Source organism: Parasteatoda tepidariorum, chromosome 6, assembly GCF_982258835.1.
Source record: "Parasteatoda tepidariorum strain Cologne lab strain chromosome 6, Ptep-v5.0, whole genome shotgun sequence".
NCBI lineage: Eukaryota > Metazoa > Arthropoda > Arachnida > Araneae > Theridiidae > Parasteatoda > Parasteatoda tepidariorum.
Genome location: NC_141760.1, coordinates 91,791,846 through 91,807,140, shown reverse-complemented (window position 1 = coordinate 91,807,140; position 15,295 = coordinate 91,791,846). Strand labels below are relative to the sequence as shown.

At 30.5% G+C, this 15,295-nt stretch overlaps 1 protein-coding gene and 2 long non-coding RNA genes across 5 annotated transcripts in view; 1 reads left to right on the top strand and 2 right to left on the bottom strand.

The window, feature by feature from the left end:
* The window catches only part of LOC147808208 (uncharacterized), a 306,815-nt gene that overhangs the window by 206,504 nt on the left and 85,016 nt on the right, over window positions 1–15,295 (bottom strand). The gene's annotated exons all lie outside the window — the stretch shown is intronic.
* LOC107454132 (toll-like receptor Tollo) overlaps window positions 1–15,295 on the top strand; it is a 201,647-nt gene that overhangs the window by 134,836 nt on the left and 51,516 nt on the right. The window lies entirely within an intron of this gene.
* On the bottom strand, window positions 952–4,829 carry LOC147808209 (uncharacterized). Its single transcript, XR_015434783.1, has 2 exons — window positions 3,441–4,829; window positions 952–1,305 (listed from the first exon to the last, which is right to left on the bottom strand). It is a non-coding gene; the product is annotated as an uncharacterized LOC147808209 (long non-coding RNA).

The window sequence follows — 15,295 nt, the reverse complement described above, 5'->3', positions numbered from 1 at the left end:
CCAATGAATCCTAACATTGAACATTGTGAACGTTGAATAAATATTCCCCTCATATTTCAGAGCCCTTATGATGATTTTAAATTCATAATTCTTTCTTCACTTAAACCAGTTGAAACAAACTTACTCTGTATTTATACTTCGACTTTGTCTTTATTTCCCTGTCTTTCAACTGAATCAAAATTCTGGGTTATTTATCACTTATATAAAGAAAAACCGGAGTCTTAAGACTTTTTGAATTATTTAAAAGGAAGAATTCTATTGAGATTTGTCATAAACACTTCACTAACCGTTTGTGATTCTCATCTCACTAGCTCTATTCCATAAACGATAGAAATGGTGAATTATACCGCTGACTTTCAGAACAGAGAAGTTGTTCTTCATAAATGTTTCAACACAGGGTCGTGTTAAAGCTTTTATATATAGATACATAGAGCTGTAATCCATTGCGGCCACGTGATAAGTCTTACAACTCTTTACCCCGGGTACAAGGGAATAAAAAAGAGAGAGACCATTGGTCGCAGTCACGAATTTCGCCTATCGATCACTCCAGCACCGTCCTCATCTATGAAAGCGTGATTTTTATAGAAGGTCAAGGTGATTTTGACCGTAATTGATATGTGGTGATGTTTTTACTTTTTGTTCTTTGTGTTTGAGGAAGGGGGCGTTACCATATTTATTATGGGTATGTATACTTTAAGTAATCTTATTCATTCATAATTTGATTTTTTTTTTTTTACCAGCTTGACGACTTTCTGTTAATACGTACTATTTTAATGTTTAATGTACCGTTTATGCTTGAAGAAACATATTTAAGGATTAAATAGTTAATTTAGAACAAATATTGCAATAATCCCCTTGAAAAAAAATTTGATAAACTCTTAAAAAACGTCGCACCTTGTTTTTATTTTTTTTATATATATTCTCTACAATGAATATATGATTTGTCCTATATTTTTCTATAAACGCATATTTAATGTTATAGTATCTTATATTTTCAATATTATGGTAAATTTTTAATTCCATCTTTTACCACATACATTTAATCATTGGACAGTCGTCAATACAAATTAATAAACTAATGTTGATTTGTGTATTAGGATAAATTCTCGATAATAGTTTCAAGTAAGACTTACAACTTGTGGCAAAAGAATGTGAGGTTATACATATCAACAAGAAACGAAGCAAGTAAAACTGGTAGAGATACGATTTTTTTTTTACACTTAAGCAACTGTTAACTTTTTTAACTCACAAAACCTTAAAGTATTTATAAAATTCTGCTTAATTTATTTCATCAAAAAAATTCCACTAGTGAAATAATTCGCGATCGCAACGAACTATAGGGGGCGTTGTTGTATGAGACGCTTACCTGCGATTTCCATATGAACCGTCATTCAGTTACTCTGGAGACGTCGTTAATGTAGCGTGTAGCATTGCAACGTTCCTTCTTTAATGTGGCTTATTAAATTTAAAAAAGAAAAATGCTTGATCTTCTTTCTTGTACAACCGAAAACAAAATGGTATCTCTTTTCATTAGAGAAGGAATATCCAAAACACATCGGAAAAATATTTGTACATTAACAGAAAAAAATATGTATATTCTTATAAGAGTTAAAACCTAATGCCCGAGAAATAGTATTACTAAATTTAATGATATAACATGAAAGGCCCATTTAAACTTTACATTCTATAGTTTTAAGAATCATATTAGTTCAAAAATTAAAATGAACAAAAAGTATACATAAGCCTCATAATTTTATGAAATTTAATTTTGTAAACAACGGTTTTTGACAACAATTTTTATCAAAAAATTTCAAGTTTCAATAAAAATCATTATTTGGAAACTAAGAAACGTAAAATAAAGAATGCTGACGAAACAAAAAAAAAAAAAAACAATTCTTTTTTGTCTCCATTTTTAGTGCTACGAATATTCGTCTTTGGGATTTGCCAAAAACAAAACAAGATGCAATTTTATTTTTTCAGGAGGGAAATATTTTACCGAAAAAACGAAAATGTACCAATTCCCACAACATAAAACTTTATCTTGGCAAACGTACGTTTTGGAAATGTTATTTCATTTGGAATCTTATTCATCAGAGTTCATATGGCGATATGATTGTTTTGAATCTATGCTAAACTCTATATTGGCTCATTTTCCACCGAAATCCAACTAACTATTTTGATTTTAAATAAAGTGTTTTATTTTATGAACTGTCGCAAAAATTTTAAGTGTAGATTGGCGGCACTTAAAAACCGCCAAATCTGTAGCGGCGGTGGCGATAATACGTTGTAAGTACCGAATTTTTATTCCATACTTTTCTGAATCATATTATTTCAAACATTGGAATATACAAGAAGTATACATAAACACATAATGTTATACCATTTAATTTTTCAAAAGTATTTTGAGAACAATTTTTATCAAAAAATTATAAACTAAAAAACGGAAAATAAAGAATTCTTAGGATAAAAAAAACGATTTTAAGAATTCTTAACATTGAAATAAAAACTTTCATATTGTTTCTTTTTTTATTATTCTTATAGTTCTTAATCAGACGTAAAAAACCATTCTGTAGAGAACCATCATCAAATGAAAAAAAAAATATTTACAAGCAAATTTTTTATTGTAAAAATCATTGCACTTACCTGATTTATGATTCCCGGAGAATTCCAAAATGATAAGTTCCTTGTTTGAAAACTTTATTCTCAAATAATAGATACATAGTTCATACCTTCATTACTTTTAGATAACATACTACACAGCAAAATTTTATAATTGATATGAATTTGAATATGTAGCTAAAAACAGAATAGCTGAATTCTAGTTGAACTTACTCTTTCAAAATTAAAAAAAAACTTACCAAGAAAACGATTTAAATTAATTAAGAATCAGCACAAATGGCACTATTTCAAGTAACTTGGATAATTTTTTATTGTTGTTTTCCGAATTATATGGATACAGATATATATACTATTCTATAACGAAGAAGAATATGCTATAACTATTACAATTCTGTATGTTCTGAATTCATATTTATTCACTGGAATGACGAAAGCAATGTTGACTTCACTTTAATTCGTAATGAATTGAAGACAGAAGAAATGCATTTTACCTTAATACACACATCTGTAACAGTATCCGAAATCGGAAGTCATCAGTTGCAAGTTTGTTGATAATAGAAATTAAAAATTATTGAGGAATTTTTCTTCAAATGTTTGGCGTGTTCTGTTCCTGAAAGATTTACTAATATTCTGGAGATTTTTTTCAAGTTCTTCGGCCTTTTCCTTAGGGAAATTTTGTTTCTTATTTGCTGCTAAAAAATGGCGTCTGATTCAGTCAATGACTTTGATGGAACTAAATGAAAACGTGATAAATTAATGTCCGATATTTACAGGCTCCCGCTAGACGGCGTACTCGAGCGTTGCGATCGCGAATTAAAAACCAAACCATTAAAATATTTACAATATGCATTTATAATTTTGTTTAATAGAATGTTCTAATTTGAATGTTAAATTTTTATAATTAAATATAAAGCGTTAAAATAATGTTTCTTGCATTATGAAATTTATTGCGTAGATTACATTACAGAACTTTGAATTTTCATAGCTACTAAAACCATGATAGTAGTTAATTTCTGTAACTGTAATTGCCGGAAACCCAACTGTAGGCTAACCGTATCAATCAAACACTCATATAAAACACAGCGAGAATCATCATTCCTACACTAATCTCTTTTATGGCCATTAAGATAATATACAGCTTGACCATAAAATAACGTAAGGTGTTTAGTGCTCCATTATTGAAAAATCTTTAGATTTGGCAACCTTTGAATCCTCCTAAAAATTAGATCGCGGAAAGTAAATTTAAGATCGGAAGATTTATATAAAATTATTTAAACGTAAATTAAACAGAATGAATTTCACGTGGTTTTATAGAGCGCAGTCTAAATTTAAACTTAGGAGCATTAATGCTTAGATCGTAATGGATATTACGTAAATACGTTATAAAATTACGCAAATACGTTCTCACCAAACACGTTTAATTTGGTACAAAAAAATTCATATTTAAATAATAATTTTAGAAGTTAATTTTACCATGATCAGCTACATACTTTTCTAGTAATTGAATTCTGAAAAATCGCTTACTAATTCTTGTAAGAATCTTATTGGTAGCTAAACTTTTAGACATATTTTTACTTGCTACTTTTTACCATAGTCCTCTAAACTTGCACTTTACTTTAAACTTGCACTCATAAATCTATCTAATAATTTCAAAAATTATTATTACCGTGATTAGCTACAAAGTTTTTTAGTAACTGGATTCTGAAAATTCATTTGTTACTAATTATATGAAACTTGCTGGCAATTGCGCATTTGGCTGTATCTTCACTTGATATTTTTCATAATTAAACCACAATTTGCATTTTCTTGAAGGAAAAATTTAAATTCGTGACTTAATGTTAGAAATTATTGTTACCGTAATTGGATTCTGAAAACTCATTTCTTTCCTTCTTGTTTTTTAAGAACAACCAACGCACATTATGAACGTATTCTGGGTATTCAAATTTATCCCTTCTAAGTTAAATTATAAATGGAGCTGAATGAATGCTTACAACATAAGACGAAACTTTAATTCATCTTTTCAAGTTAAAATCGTAATCTATATGGCAAGTGCCCATACTTTTTAAAACTAAATAAATCATATTTGACAAGAAGAGCGCCAATTATCATGTAGAATATTAAGAAATTTATAGTCGCCATTATGCAACTTTTGCATTTATATTAATATTAGTCATTCAGTCTAAAGATTTGCAAGGGAAAAAAAAAAGAAATTCATATGTAGACTAGAGGAAGTCTGGCATTCTGGCAGTCATTGAAGTGCCATTTGCAATAAGTTTCCATCCTAATATACGATTCATTCTGTCCAAATCTGAGGTTATCATATATCATCAAAGCTTACATAAAAGGTTCAAACTTTTGCAAAATTAACTCGGGGCCAACTTGTGCCATCTTGAATCTGCTTTAGTAATGAGACAAAGCAAATACATCAATCATAATCCAGGAGGGTGTGGACACAGAAGAGAGAACCAGGATGGGAAGCCGGTCTGAAGTTGTCAGATAAAGCTGTCAGCAAGAATTTTACCCTGCACTGTTCTTGCAACGTTTTAAATACCTCCTACATGGAAGCTGAAGTGGGTGTAAATGAAAGCATTGAGAAGAATCGAAGTTTGTTTTGGATGATGCAATTCAAAGTTTTCCCTCTTTTGCATTGATTTTCCCTCAATGCTGTAGGCTCGGACTGGGATTAAGGTGCATTTATATTTGGAACGATTTTAGGGCGCGGCGAATTGATAATTAGAGGGATTTTTTGGATTCGCAAATTCTTTAGGTTTGTGGGTATAAAGCTAATTGCGATATAATGATTCTGAAGTTAGATCTATTTCGAAACAATTCAGTACAGTTTGGGTTTTTTTTTGATGTTATGTAACCAATGATTCAGTTACATGATTAAGTTAAGCATTTTTTTTTTATGTTTAACTCTTAATGTGCCTGATATTTATTTATAAGATAATGTCTGACTCTATTTAATGTTTCCTAATACTGATTTTACCAACACAATTAGCATTCATTATGTTAACTGATTGAAAACTTCATTCATTTGAAAAATAAACAAATAAAAAATAACTGTCCGAATGTTTCAGCCTCATCAAAAATAGACACCCATTTCCAAGTTTTGCCAGACCAAATCCTCCTAGCATATATAAGCCAGTTTTGGCTTATAAATTTCACTTTTTATGTCAAAATTTTTAAATATATAAAAGAGTCAAGAGAGATAAAAACTAATTCCAATTTTAGCTGTTATATGGTATAAGGTTACGTTATATATTGATACAATAATATTATGAGAAGTAAAATTACTTTACTTAATTTTTAAATTCAGTTAATTATTCATTTCTTTACGAGTGCAAAGCAATATTAACAAAATTGTTTTGCATAAAATTATAATAATTTCTCATTTTATAAGCAAAATTATATATATATATTTTTTTTTATTTTTTTATTTATTTATTTTTTTTTTTTTAAATGTGAATGGGAAGCAACCACGTGGGTTGGCGAGCCCAGCCTCCTTGCAGTTAAATTATTTGTGCCATAATTAAATTTGACTAAACAAAACTTAATACTTTCAACTCGTATTGATTTACTTAAATTAAACAAAGTTAAGAGTAGCAGTTAATCATTTCATAATGTATGTTAATTTCCAAAAATAATACTCATTAATAATATTGAGCATTAAGAGGCAATATTATAAACGTGGAGAACAAAATATTGTGTAAACGTGGAGAACAAAATATTGTGTAAACAATACAATACTATTATAAACAGTGCGATGAAGTAGTATCAATAATTAAAGCAATTTCAATGTGTATTCCATCCCCTAGAATGAAAAACAAAACTCGAAAGGTGAAGTCCATTCAATAATCGTTTGCTTGTTGGGTCACGTCTGCTACTCTGTGTGCCCTGCCTCTTTATTATTAACTGACAACTCTCTGTTCGTCCCCTGTTCAATTCTTCCTGTCCACACCATCTCTCACATGTATCCCTCCCACCCACACAACTGTTTTCGGACGATACATATTTAATAAAGATTCCTTTATTTTCGAGTTTATGCACCTGCGACAGTATGGTTCTTGTTTCTGTTGTTTTGGAGAAAGAATATTACAAAATTTGTTAGGCAATGACTTTGCATTTCAATTTATCTTTTGAATTATGTAGGTCTTAAATGTACTATTGCTGTTTATTTTTGTTTGTGTATTATGCTGACTTTATAATAATTGTCGCTAAAGAAAATTTAAATTTTAACAATCGACGCACATTTCATTTATATTCTGATTGATAATAGGATCACTCATCTTGAGACTGTGCTTGTTATTTTAACATAATATTTATCGTTAATAATGATTTAATGGAGTAATTTAAAATATTGGAAATTTAAAAATGTCGGCATTTAAAGTGTTTATTTGGAGCCAAAGCTTTTTTTCTTCTTTTTTTTTGTATTTTTATTGTGTTCAGCGTATATTTTTTGTTTGTATATATTTTACTTCAATTATATGTCGGTAAAATAATATTTTTCATTAATAATCATTTATTTGAAAATAAAATAAAGCATGTTTGGTTCCCAAGGGATTCATTTGTTTTTTATTTGTGCTGGCATGTTTTTTTTCTTCTTTATTTTGATAAATAACTTATTTCTATTATTTAATTTGTTATTAATTTATTGTTTGTCGTTCAGTCCATTCTAAGTTTGCAAAATTTTTAATTCATTATACGATCTTTTAGGTTTACTCTTACTTAAGGAATGTGGGGCTTTATCAAAAATTTAAAATTTTTTCAGTGATAAGAAGCTTTTTCACATAATTTTTTAAATTTTTTTCTTCATTCTTTTTGTAAATAAAAATGATACAGTTAAATTAAAAGACATACTACCTAGCTTATCATGTTTTATTGTACTGTTACATACCTATTCTAGTTATGTACTTTTTGTGTAATTTGATGTTCATATACTTACAATGCTTTGACTGTTATATTAATTTTTCGCACCAAAAATAAATGAAAGAACTCAAAAATAAAAATCTTTCATTTACGTTAATTTTTAAAAAAAAATTTCTTTCCAATTTATTGTAATTAGATCACCTTCTGATAAGCTTAACTACTTACAGAACATTTTATTATTAAACATTAGCTCAACAATTTAAGCTAAAATTAATCGGCCCATTTTCTGTTTTAATTTATTATCAATAAAAGTTCAGAATACTGGTAAAGTTAATAGCCAATTTGGTATAGTTGTTGTAAGAGTCGTTGGGCTCAAGGGTTGATGGTACTTATCCGTTATTGTGAAGGGTTAGGGTCCGATTCTTAGTTCAGCCCACCCGACTTCAGATCGATGGATGCCATCTTGTCTGGAGGGTAAGGCCGGCATGTACGCAATGTTGACCATATTGCCCTACGCTTGCCTTTAATCTAGAAATTAAGGAGTCCTTAACTTCCATGACTTCTGGTCCACAACGGGCTATTGTGGGAATACTTAAAAGTTTTAATCCAGTTGTAAATATTTAAGTTTATTGATACACACAATTTTTAAAGGAAATGTCGAATGGATTGAAACTAAGGATTTTTTTTTTCTTCCTGTCATATAATTTAATCTAAAATAAAAACAAATCTCTATAATAAAATCAGATCAATAGCTAATAATTTTGCTGTTCGCCTCTCGAGTAGCCCAAGCGAAATGCCATTAATACACGATATACAAAGGACAAAAACATTCCCAAATACTGCGCATACATTCGAACATTAATGCAACATGGCCTCTTGATATTTATCCCTTCAAAGGTTCTGATGAGACGACGTTCGACACTACTGAGGCCAAACAAGCGTGCAAAATGAGGCTACCAACTCCCAGGCTACCCACAAAATCTGGAGTACTTCATTATAAAGGCTACGGACGGAATCAGTTGGCGAGCATTTTCATTAGAAGAGCATTCTTGTTGGTTCAATAGGCATGCTTCAAGAGAAAGAAGATAAGCTTGGCTGAATGTACGTGATTTTACGGCGACAATAAAATGATGGCGAATAACAATCCAGATGAGATGATTTCAGTGAAAGAAAGGGATAAATATGAATTAGTTGCAGAATTACGTGATCTACGCGCATATCAATAACGTTGTCAAGTTTTTTCTCTTGTTTTTATTTTAGTCATTATTTTAAGTGTTTTAGTTTATTTACAATGCAAAGAATGTTGCTGATATTTCTGGGAGTTAGTGTTTTCGGTTTATTAGAGAAAGGTAGCTTTGTTTTATGATTTCCATGGCGATGTTTTATGAACTGTATGATTCAAATAGGATAGTTGTAGATTTTTAAACAGAACCCTGATTTTGTTTATTTGTTTTAATTTTGGAGATTTTTTCTTTGTTTAATGTAGAGCTGTTTTCATAGAAGTTTCTGAATGAATAATGAATTTTGCGAAGCGAATTGATACAATGAATGGAGGCGAGTGATGTTAGATTAATTTGTTTGAGTTTGGTTTAAAACAAGTAACCCAAAGATGAACAAATTCAATAATTGTAATATTATAATGGAAAATAAATGTGCGAATTTAATGAATGCATGTTTCAAAACATATTAAACTCAATTCTTCGCAAAAGGAAGGGGGAAAAAAGTACGTATTCAACAATGACAAGTTGGTTGGTGGTTTATAGAGCGTTCGCCTTTCAATGAGATGAACCGGGTTCGATCCCGGCGATGGCTGGTCGATACGGCTTGCACCGACCACAGTACTGACGTGAAAGATCCTCTGTGGTAGATGGATCAAGGGTTTGAGTCCCCGTGCCGTCAGGCTAACCGTGGAAGTTTCTCGTGGTCTTCCTCTCCATGTAACACAAATACGGGTTAGTTCCATTAGAACGTCCTCCACGAAGGCAAATTTCTCCCAATACTTGATCCAGGAGTTCCCTTGTCTTCTGGATTGGGTTCAAAACTACAAGGCTACGGAATTGAATATTGGTAGTCGTAAACCCAAAAATTGGATCCGCTGTGCAACGACGGTTATAAAATAAAATAAAAAATTGGTTGGTCACGGATAAAAAGTTTAACTGCTAATTAGATGAGTTTATCGTTTTCTTTTCTTATTTTTAGTTGAACTTGAAGTTTTCTGTTATCATTTGATTATTTGTTTATTTTTGTTCTTTGAAATGCTTAGATGTTAATTCTTTAAGGACGCAGTTTGATTTTGTAGACAAAAGTACATTTTGTGAAGTAAATTACGATTTATTTTAATTATTTTAACTTCCTATTCTTCTTGTTCTAATATTAATTTTAATGATGAATTTAATACCTTTTAAGATGTATGGCATGCACCAGTATTCCTTTTTAAAAAAAAATGAAGGATTAAAAATGAACGAATTAATTAATGAAGATAATTTAGAACGAAAAGAAACTAATGTAGATCTTTTTGTCTTTCTTTGTTAAAAGTAGAATTTATTATATGACAGAATAGGAATAGACGGGAGTAAATAAAAATAAAAAACACTTTTTACGTATATTAGAGCTAAAATCTAAAATAAAAAATTTAAAACTAATTAGAAAATTTTATTTTTCTACGTAATTGCACAATGTAGCATATTTCAAAATACTAACCCAAGTCACAAAGTCATAAGTTATTTAACTGTAGAATTTTGTTGCATTAATTTTTAGCTGAAAATAAAGTAATACATTTTTGTAACAGCAATGCATTATTCATTTTAATAATGTTAGCCATTTAATAGGTATTTTTCCATTTCGCCAGGGCAAGCGATAAAGTCATGTAAAATTCAAGGCTTATGTAATTTCAATTTATTTTTAATTTTAGAATTTGGTGATGTCTATTAAAAAAATAACAAAATAAAAAAAAACTTAATTTACTTGCTCTGGCGAAATGGAAAATTCATTTTATTAAATTTTTTTTTTTTTTTGGAATAATATTTATCTAGTATAAGGAATTATTCCAGTTATTATAAAGCTCCAATTCTTAAAACATTCAATCTTTTCCAATCAATAATCATATTAGCCAAAATCAGTTAGGACTAAAATGAAAAATGACTACTGGTGATCTAAAGCTTTTTCTCATAAATGTTACACTAGTCTAATTTTCTTCGCTAATTCCTGACCGTTTTAAATTCGTGATTTTTCCTATAGACCACTTAAAACGCACATACTTCAGAAATTACATGCTGTAGAACGGAAATAAACTAATAGTTATTCAATACTTGAGACATTATCAAAGTAATCGATTATTTGCTATTTCCAACTGCAGTTAATTATCTCTTTTCGAATATGCCATGTCGCAAATGTGTCGCCAAAATGTTGCGGGCAAGCACTCTACGCTCGCCCATCAATATCGATGCGCACTTATGTACAAATGTACAGATTGTTTAAAAGTGAAACAGGATATTAACTATAAAAATATCGACTCGAACAATCTCTGCTTCGCTTAATGACCGTGGCATTTAATCAGAAAAGTTTTCGCTCTTAATGTCGCCAAAAATATTGGCGAAAAAGTTATGGGCGGGAAAAATTCGGAGTTTTTGCTTTTTTAGCCTCCTGTTTTGCTACTGACTCCGATAAGAGCGTTCCCAATGAAGATGAATCATTATCGGAAAAACTCGTGTCGTTCCTATCGCTTAAAGATATAATATTTCGATTCTTACGGGCTATTTACGGTCCTTCGATCGTTGTAGCTGCCGAAATACGGCGCGACAGGTGATTTTATTCCCGGAATTTCCAATCATTTGTGAAGTATATTATTTTAATACACATTTTCCGGATTTAACGATGAAGTAACGAGTTTTGGGGGGTTCTCATGGCTTAATAGATGCCATTTTTAAAATGAAATGACACGTTTTTCAAACGATAAAAAAGTGAATCCGTTTTTTTCTTAGGTTAAATAAATAATTTATTTACATCTAATGAGTCTTGTCTATATGAAAACTGATGTGTAAAGTTGCTAGTTTTAGATTTTTTTATTTTGAAACTTTCAAATTAGATTATTATAATAACTATCTATACTTTGCTGAATTGATTGAAACTGTATTCAGTGCAATTATAAAACTTTTGGTGGACTAACGTTTTATTCCATTAAAAATTAAATTTTAAAATTTGATTCCGTTTTACCTGCTGCATAATGGTACTTAATTAATTGTAACAAAAAACTACCTACTTTGTTGAATTGATTAAAAGTATATTTAGATCAATTATAAAACTAATCGTAAATTCAATTAAAACATTTAACTAATCGTAAATGAATAAATATTACGAAAACTATCTACCTTATTGGATAGATTAGGAGAAACATCAGTGTTTGGAGTACCGGGCAAATGTAAACCGGGGAGTGGTACTGAACCTTAAAAAAAATATATCAGTGTAGGGTGGGTATACCGGGCAGTGGCACTTACCTAGACCTAATATATATTTCTCGACATTTGCCAAAGCGACTATGTGATTGTCAACATTCACCGATGGAAGATCATCAACCAACTTCGGTCATTCACAGTAACATATACAGTAGTGAAGTGATAATTTTATTATTACTTTAAAAACAAATGAAGGAATAGTCGAAAATATCTATTAAAAATAGTTGCGGTAGCTAAGAGACAACACTGTTGTGTAACTAATATTTTTTTTAGTGTGAGAGCCAATCTTTTCACTATTTCATAGATCCGCACCTATACATTTTTATTGCTTTACAATAAAGGGTTTGCAAAAAGAATAACAGTCGAATCTAAGATAGAAAAAAAAGAAATATATAAGAAAAGAGGAAAAAAATTACATACGCTCCGCAAATAAAATTGGAACATTCATCTTCAAACTCCGAACAGAGAATGTGGAGAAAATTCTTTTTCCTGTATTATTTATTTACTTATTTGTGTTTTATTTCGCCCCTAGAACTTTCGAGGGATGATCCCTTGGGCAGTCTTTGCGCTGTTTTGGCCTGGGCTCCCCATATGTCAGCCCTAATGTTTCAGCCTTTGGGCTGATGGATACTCAATGTAACTTCAGAAGTTTCGAAGTAAAAGAACGCATATAGAACTTCTAACCATTTCTTTTTTTCGCCAAACATACATAGCAGATTTAGAAACTTATACTTTTCGAGTTATAATATTTTTTACTTCCCCTTTTAGTTAGGCGGGTGAAGTTTTAATCTCTAGGGTCAACTTTATGTGTAGATTCGCGAATTTTTGTATCTCGCGTGGATTTAAATCGGATGAAAAATAGAATTTTCTGGTTGGAAAAAATTTGTTTATGCATTTTAAATATTTTCCGAAGTGATGTTGTGTTTAAATGTCTGCTCGTTGCTATTTTAAAATTTATTGTATTGTATAGATTGGTATCACATATTGAATATTAATGTAATTTTTGAGTTCTGCACAATATATATTATTACTATAAAAATAAGTTATCTAGTGGGCTGTAAGTTATAAGTTATCTAGAGTCGTTTAAGAAAACTGGAATGTCACTGAGTACACATCATGTTTGTTTTGATTTAATAACGACAATAGAGAGATTTTGCATAGCACCTGTCCTACGTTAACCGCAACACTTACTTCGTTTTCTTCCCCTGGCAAAACTTTTCTGGAGATTAAACATGTGCTTTAGAATTCAAATAGTGTTACAGTTAGATGAAACTGTTAGGCTCTGCTAAATCTCTCTAACGCCGTGTCCATATGGCATTATATTTAATTTTTGGTAAAAAAAAAAAAAAAAAAAAAAAAAAAAAAAAAAAACATATTTTGTTCCGAACGTTTGCTTCCTTCGCACAAAAAAATATTTCCTTTTCTTATTTTATATCCTGTTTTTATTTCCTCCAACTACACTGTAGAGTCTCAATGCAGCGAATTTCTCCCTCTAATGAAATTTTTTCTCCGACTTTAACGTTCCAAATATACTCCATATAACGAAGAGGTTATCTCACTATAACGAATTTTTCAGAAGTCTATTTTTTTCGATTTTTGGATTTTTTCAAAGGTTATCTTTTCTACTCATAATTGGTGTGTAAAGTTGTAAATTCAAGTTTCTTTTTTTTTTTTCCTCATGCAATTTTTAGACATGCCTGATTCTAGAATGTAACGCACAACTATTGTACTACTCAATGTTTTTTTAATTAAAAGTTATTATTTTAAATTTTTAAACCGATCACACAGACTGAAATTTTTGTACTATTCACTTAAATAATTGTAAAAATATCTAACCTCCATATAATGACATTTTCTCAAATTGAATTTTTAACGTGGAACCTATCGAATCGGTTATAGAGAAGCTTCGATGTAATTCTTTTCTAATATTTATTTGAATTTTAATTTAGGTAAATCTTTAACCCATCTCTAAGTTTTTCATAAACTGGCCGAGAATTGCGATTTATGCTTTTTACTTGCCGTTGAAATTAATCTCCATTGCACCCCTCTTCCTCTAAACAACAATAAGCTCAGTACAAAAATAGCAAAATAAAAACTTTCGTGATCCTTTAGCCAAACATTTTTTGTCATTCTCTAAGGGATGTTTCTGTCAGCAGTATTTGCTTCTACTATAAGATGACAAGCACAGACTTGAAAATAATTCCAATGACGTTGCACTCTGTGCTGCATTAGAAGAGGTGGGTGCCATTGATAAATAACATCGGTTTAGACATCTCTAGAAACACTTCATGGACTTATCCAAGTTAATCCTCATAAGCCAGAAACTGCATTATGAGTTGAGTTGCAAGACGACTGTCAGCTTGATGCATCGCCGCGGCTGACTAATTTTTTTTCTTCTTCTTGAGCAAAAAAAATATAAAATAAAAACGTCGCACTAGGAAAATGTATGGCAAAGGAATTTTGACACTCGCAAAGACGGACAAATGAGTCAAAGTTATAGATTCCAGCTGTGTTCGAGATTATATATACGTCTCGAAGAAGCAGCACTTAATTTATTTTCGCGTATTGTGAACCGAATCTCTGACCTCTATCCTTGCCAGTGATGAACGGCTCACTAAAAGGCCCATTCTGAAAAGAGAACCTCTTGTTGAAATGGGGGTTGGAAATATGACTTTCACGAATTCTTGGAGCATGTTAAAAGACGTCGCCATTTTTCAAAAAGTCTCGTGGAACTTGTAAGCAATGCTTCACCGTTGGCGACAGCACCATTTTGCAATTGTCTCTTCAGAATACGAAATGGTCCGCGATAAGAATCGTTTGTTCGATTGTTTGCAAATTGGAATATCTTTGGGGATTAAGCCTAATTTATCGTTGGTGGCTATCGGAATAGAAATGGAAAATTAAAATCAAAGAGCAAGGCTGAAAAAAATTCAATTAGGCGAAAGGAAGTGATGTTGAAGCTGGAAACTCGTTGCGTTTGGAATACTTATCAATTATTTCTCCAATTTGTAGATAAATCGTTTTATTTCCTCTTAGGAAAAAAAAGAGAGACTTAGTAAAAGTAATAGTAAGAGGTAACTGTTTAGGTAATTCTGAAACTGTTTCAGCGAAACTTTTTAATTTTTGGATTTATGTTTGTTGTTATTAAATTTAGTACCATTGTTTGATGTTAAATTTGTTTGTTTTTTTGAGTTAGTTAGAAAATGAGATTAAAATTTAATACGCATGCACGCAACACCTAATGATAGTTGAAAAATACTGAGACAAGGCAGCAAATTTTAGGTTATTCTTTGCATACATTATGCATACTAATTTAATACATAATTCGATTTCATTAATTTTTTCTTATACACCAA